Here is a 6778-nt window from a genome sequence, read left to right on the forward strand (position 1 = left end):
CACTAAGCCGTGCTAGAGTCATTATTAATATATATATATATGTATACATATTAACCGGTGCGGTCTGATTTTAATGATTTCACAGCGACGGTGCCAATATTGACATCGGCGTTGTGCATCTACCGTTTAAATTAATTCAAACATCCGTTTTGCAAGGCGGTTTACCGTGTCTTAAAGGCCTACCGCCTACACAATGCGATAGTTGCCCACAAATTCCCCACCCTACCTATCTGTGTGCACACACACCCCATTGTGTAGTGTTACCAGTTAACTGGTAACGGTGTTGGGCAAATCTAAATCCGGTTAATCCGGTTAATGGTTTAGAGTATGGCAAAAAAAAAAACAGAGTTCACGAATATTCCTCTCCCTGTTTTACACGAGAATAGAAAAAAGAAAAAAAAAATCACATCGAGGCGATTGCGCGCGGTTGGTTTTTAAGGAGTTTTGTATAGGCAATATTTGTAAAAAAAAAAAAACCTGGGTTTCGATCATGTTTCAATATTAATTACCGGTTAATTTGTATACACAAAGCTTCACGTGGTATTTATTTTGAATTTAAATTATTTCGTCGCGAAATGATTAATGATCATATTTCTTTGACCGCCTCGGGCTCGGTGGTGCAACTAGAGGGGGGGGGGGAGTTAGGCCCTTCATTAAAATTTAGCTATCCCCCCCCCCCCGCTAAAAAAAAATATTCCTTGTTGACTCGAAATGTCTTTCAAGTGATAACAAGTGTACAAATTCGAAAATGAACAGTAATGATTTTAGATTTTTCCAAAAAAAAATAAAAAAACTACTTGTCGGCTAACCAAGTATTTAGACAAAGCAGAGTTAAAAAAAAAAAACGAATTCCTCCAAGAGATATTACTAAGGTCAAATCATCTCGACGGAACACTAAATAATATGTTTTTATATATTTTAGAAAAAGTCTAGGGCGGTTGAACAATTTTTTTTTTCAATCATTTCAAGATTGCAATTATCGAACGATTAATGTAATGATATATTCGATGATTAATACATTACATTGTTACTTGTAATCGATTACGCCCAACACTGACTTGTTAATACAGAATACTTACTTGGCGTTTGAGTTAGAATACTTATATGAAACTTACAATTTCATTAGAAACATCATAAAACTTGAGGTATGTTAGTCGAAGGGGGCGGGTTCGATAATAACATTTCATAGAGAATTGCAATTTAAAAGTCAACTAATTTAAAGAGACACACACAGTGGTGAAAAACTGAAATTTAGCTGTAAACATTTCTACTGGTCAGTATTTTGCCAAAAAAAAAAAAATATACATATATATATATATATAAAAAAGGTCGTACTCAACGCTGTTGGGGTGGTTGATTTTCAAAAATTGTTATTCATTTGAAAATTCACCCCATTTTTATGGATAGTCAGAGCGTTGTTTTTTAAGTTTTGTACGATTTCTCGTATTGTGCACATACCGATTTTGTATGATTTTCGAGTAGGTAGCTGAATCTAAATTGAAAATGTTTATATTCACCTTTTATTTGAGGGGGTATTTATTAGATAAAAACAGAAGCGAGTCCAATACTTCTATACTTTACTTGTGAGCTTTTATAATTTATTAATACAATTGAGCTTGGTTTATTGCAGTTGTGTTCATCTGGTGACGGTGTGTGTGTGTGTGTATATTATACAATATGATATTGTGCAAAGGATAATATTGTACACATAAAATATACAACGCCGGTACTAGTGTTTTTTTTATTATTTTTGCCGATTCAGTAGTAGTAGTAGTATTATTATTATACATTATATTTTATATTATAATCGTCAAACCGACAACAGAGACGTTACTGGGGGGGGGGTTATAATATAAACTTTATTACAGGTATTACCTACCACCCTCAGACGTTTATGTGTACACATAGATGTACGGTTAAATATATACACAACACGAATACTAAACAATATTATTATTATTACGACAATATCTGAAACAAAATAATGATATAATAAAAAACTTACCGCATTTATTGGCATTTAAAAAGGAAACGCACGTAGCTGCTGCTTGATACAATATTAAAACGGTATACTTTTTAAAAAAAGTTATCTGTGTAAGGGTTTACAGACAAAGTAAAAAAACACACATCAAAATATGAGAATCAATATCACATCTCCTCGGTTTGGTGTGGAAGCTAAATAAAAACCTCAAACGAGACACATCCGACTAATTGGCTAACCTGACCGGAATCGTTGGCCAAAGGGGGGAGTAATACTATATCATTATAAGGATTCCCAAAAGAATGTCAAAAAGACATAAAAAAACAGTGTCCTGCAAATATAAGTACTAGAAATCTTCCCCCCTCCCCACTGAGCTTGTCTGAAAGTTATAAAAAAAAAAAAAAAATTATATCCCAAAACCGTGTGTTCAGTTGGTTGGCAAGTGTAAAAATGTAACACAGTCAGCCGACTTCACCGACATTTGTTAAGGATTTAATTTATTGTTAGTTGTATTTAACAATTAGCTAGTGAAAATTGGATTACTAATTGAGAGATTTGATTATAAAATTTTAACATTATATCACTTATTATCAGTTATCACATTTCGTGATAACCAATGAGAACGTTGGAATCAAGGTAACCGCTTTGGTAAGCCAACCAACATTTTGCCAACTTAACAAATAGAATTTAAATTAAATGATAATATTGTTACGACGAAACTTACTTAATTCAACCGGATGTTAAATTTTAATGATTTGTTAACTAACATTATGTCAAGAGTGTATTTAATGATAGTTGGTGAAACCGGTTGATAATATTATAACACCTCTAAAGTTAAGACGCTCAATTTTTCAACATAATAAGTGCGATTTTGTTGTGTTTCTTTTTGAAAATCTTTTATTTGTGTTGGTATTACCTTACAATATTTTTTGAATTTAATAAATGTTTACCTGTTTTCTAGATATCTCTGTCAACTTTTGAAACTTAAATAATAAGGAATATAATGTTTTATCGACTGTTTGGTTTTAAAACTAATTTGTTTGGCATTTTGATCGGCCGATAAACAGTTTTGGATAATTACTTTTGAAGTTATTAATATTTAAAAATTTAGATTTGGGAAAACTGGTGGTGGAGTTTAGTATTATTAGTGTTATAATTGGTTAGGTTAGGTATTAAACTTTGCTGGATAAATTTGCTAAACTTTGGAAACTTTAAAATGAATTATCCAAAACTGACTATCGATCAGTCAGAAATATTATTTTGGCCATGATTTGACGTTTTAAATAATACCCAACCTATTTATTTACAAGCTAACGAATGGTTTTATGTCCTAACCGCGATTTGCATAAATACAAAACACCCCTACCCTTAACCTTTTAGATAAGGGGTGAATTTGAAAAAATTCGGGTGCTGTGACCATTAAAACCGTTAAATTTTTCGGGGGTAAAATTTGAGAATTTTAAGTTTTGGTCAGGTTTTTGATTTTGGAACACTGTGTGGTGCTTTGTTTTCAATCTGGAAAGGTTCTAAACGAGCAAGACTTACAAATGTTTTTTTTTTTCTTACACTCTCGGGGTGGTTGCTGATCATTTATGCACCCTCTCAAAGTGAAAAACAAAAACAAAAAAATAATAACACTACCACCCACCTGACCGAGCGATAATGTGTATCGTATTGCAGTAATGTTAAATATATGAAAAAAAAAAAATACTTGCTTCCAGTTGGATATATATATATATAGCTTGTTATTTAGGTTACTAAAGTGGCAGTTATATTGTTGTTGAACTATTGTGTGTATTTAAATAATAAAAAAAAAACCGCGAAATTCGGTCCTAAGTCACGTAACTGAAACGTATACACGATTTTAATTACGCGGACTAAATATTTAAAAAAAATTATAATTAAAATAAAAAACACAATAAGAAAACGGAAGTCGTTGTATCCGGCAAACAACGTGTCTTCTGGGAAATAGAGCTTTTCCGGACGGCCGCCGATGTGGTGGTGGTGCTCGATTCGACCCAAGGGTTGTGGCTGTGGTGTATATACACAATAAGGGTAGTTTATTTTTTTTTAAAACATTTTTTATATATTATTTTGAATGATGATAGCTAAATCTTCCTTGACGGGCTGTACAAACAGCTGATTACCGCACGCGCGCGTTTCTTGGTAAATTGCAAATGGGCTGCGATGTGTAATATTATGATTAGACACACACACACACACACACCGACCTAGGTAATAAGAAACACCATAAATCTCTGTTAGACGGCGAATCGGATGTGAAATTTAATTTATCACGATATGTGCGCCAAAGATTGTCAAAACTTACTTTTTCCACCGAAGCAAAATGTTGCTATTGGTCGAAAACAGTACGTTTGGACGCGATCAAATGTGTTAAAAAAAATCGTATTATAGTGTGAAAATTAAATGTCTAAATAGAGTTGTGCATTTTGTGCTGCAAATGTATATTACAACTGTTTAGTTCCAGGGGCTTTATTAGGGGTTAGAATCAAAACTCACTAGAACCAAAAAAAAAAAAATGAGAAAATCAGTTGGCAACACTGCTTTGATCCAGTGTAGCATGTGAGCTTTGATACTAAACTATGTTTAACCGTAATAATTTGATAATGTTCATACTAATTAGATTCTAAGAGAACCGTTGTGGTTTTAATTTTGAATATTGTAAAGATGTTTGAAAGTGTCAACAATTTTGTTTGGTTTCAAAACTCACATGTTCCATATTTGAAGAGTGAAAGTGTCAAACGTGTTCCAAGTGCCAAAGTATAAAAATTGTACTTTATAATTTGATTTGTATATTATTCATTACCGGAAACGATTTTGTACATTTTTCAAGTAAAGAATAGTTATTTATAAAAAAAAACAATCATATTTAAAACTCAAAAATATGTTAAAGGGTTTCCTGGTAATGAATATAATACAAATCAAATTATAAAGTACAATTTTTATACTTTGGCACTTGGAACGTTTGACACTTTCACTCTTCATTTCATTCTAAAAAAAAATTTAAAAAAATGTTTATCGACTAAACTCGTATACTTTGATGGCATATTCAAGTTGTTCCGCCCAAACTACTTTAAAATTATGTAATAAAGATTTTTTTTATTGTTTCTAGAAAGCCCTCTCCCAGTTGTTTGCTGTTTTACATGGTTTTTGGACGAATACACAACCATAAGTTGCTTAAAGTTTTTTTTTTTTTTGATATACTGAGTCATATACTTGGGCGATAATTTCAATCGACGTTTGTTGTAGTTATAAATAAAAATGTAGAGCATAAGGTACATTTTGACTGGAGAACGTTTCCAAGACACACAACGGGGGCCACGTTGTGAGTTTTGTCTTTTGACAAGACACAGACAATATATATATATATTATATTGTTTCCAAAGGAATTGTATACAAGACAATAAACGGCTAGGATATTCATCGCATAATACACAACGCTGTCCGGATGAAATGCCTGCAATTTTTTTTTCTCTCAGTTTTTGCCAAAACAAATTAAACTTTTCACTCTTTTTAGACACACACCACCGGCGCGCAAAAAGAAGCACATTTTTCCATCTCTCTGACTTCATAATACAATATACTGTATGTGTGTGTTGTGTACTATATAGTATATATATATATATATATATATATACAGCGAGTTAGCTGTTAGCAGGCAATATGCGATTACTGTGCAAACACACAGGCTTTTACAACATTAGTGGAAATTCTGAGAGGAAAAAGTTGAAAAGTTTGTTGCTGAAAACCAGTAGAGAGTGATTTTCGTTTGCTCTTTGGCAGAAACGGAAAGGCAATGTGTTTTAATTACAAAATGTCGACAACGATATTGCTGTTTACTCTCAAGTATATACAGTCACAGTAATTATTCTGGAATGTAATTAATATAATAATATGTTCAAACGGTTTTTTTGAAAACGGACACGGCTCGTCAAAACCGTGGAAATCGATTAGCCTAAGCGCGAGAAAAAAAGGTAACGCTCAAGAAAACATGAAAAGGAAAATAAATGTCGTTGATTAGGTCTAGTTCACGTTGGCAATTCTTAAATGACACGTTTGACATTAGAAAGTCGATAATTAAAAAAAAAAATACCGCGCAATGTCGCAGAATAAAGTTTAAATTTAAATTGGGTTTTTTTTTTTATTATTGAACGCTCAAGTAACATTTATAAATCTCCAAACGATTTGACTGAAGGTGAAATTTTCAATTTATTTAAATTTGTCATTTCAAAATTTGTCGCCCATTCGCCGCACTACCACGTGGGTATGTTATATGCGTATATTAGGGTGGTCTAAAAAAAAAAAACACTTTTTTTCAAACAAAGTTTTGCTCTTACCCTCCTTTTAATGGTTCTCAATAGTGTAAAAGTAAGTTTACAATATTATAAGAAATTAGTTATTTTCTCCGCTCCGCCGAAAACATCGGATCATGGATCCGTTATCTCTTATCACTCGTTTCTTATCACTTTTCTCTTATCTCTAATCTCTTATCGCGTGAAAGTGGAAGTGCAACGGAAAAATGGCGACATGAATATTCTTGTATGTAAATGTGTCTGGCCTATCCCAACTCGAGTCGGTGCTTAAAAACAAAAACTTCTTTTTGACCACCCTAATGCCATATGCATTGTGTGCGTGTGGAACAATTGTAATGGATGTGATATTTTGGCAATTTTGGTCTTTTCTCAAGAACAACAACGGACATCCGTTCCGGAAATGACTGATGATTGACCACAAGTTAGACACGAGTGGGAATCCTATACGCTGCACCTATACACC

This window comes from Adelges cooleyi, unplaced genomic scaffold, assembly GCF_023614345.1.
Source record: "Adelges cooleyi isolate 19-005CV unplaced genomic scaffold, UGA_ACOO_1.1 ACOO_flye_CR_arks_rails_tigmint_CR_PRNA_376, whole genome shotgun sequence".
NCBI classification, from domain to species: domain Eukaryota; kingdom Metazoa; phylum Arthropoda; class Insecta; order Hemiptera; family Adelgidae; genus Adelges; species Adelges cooleyi.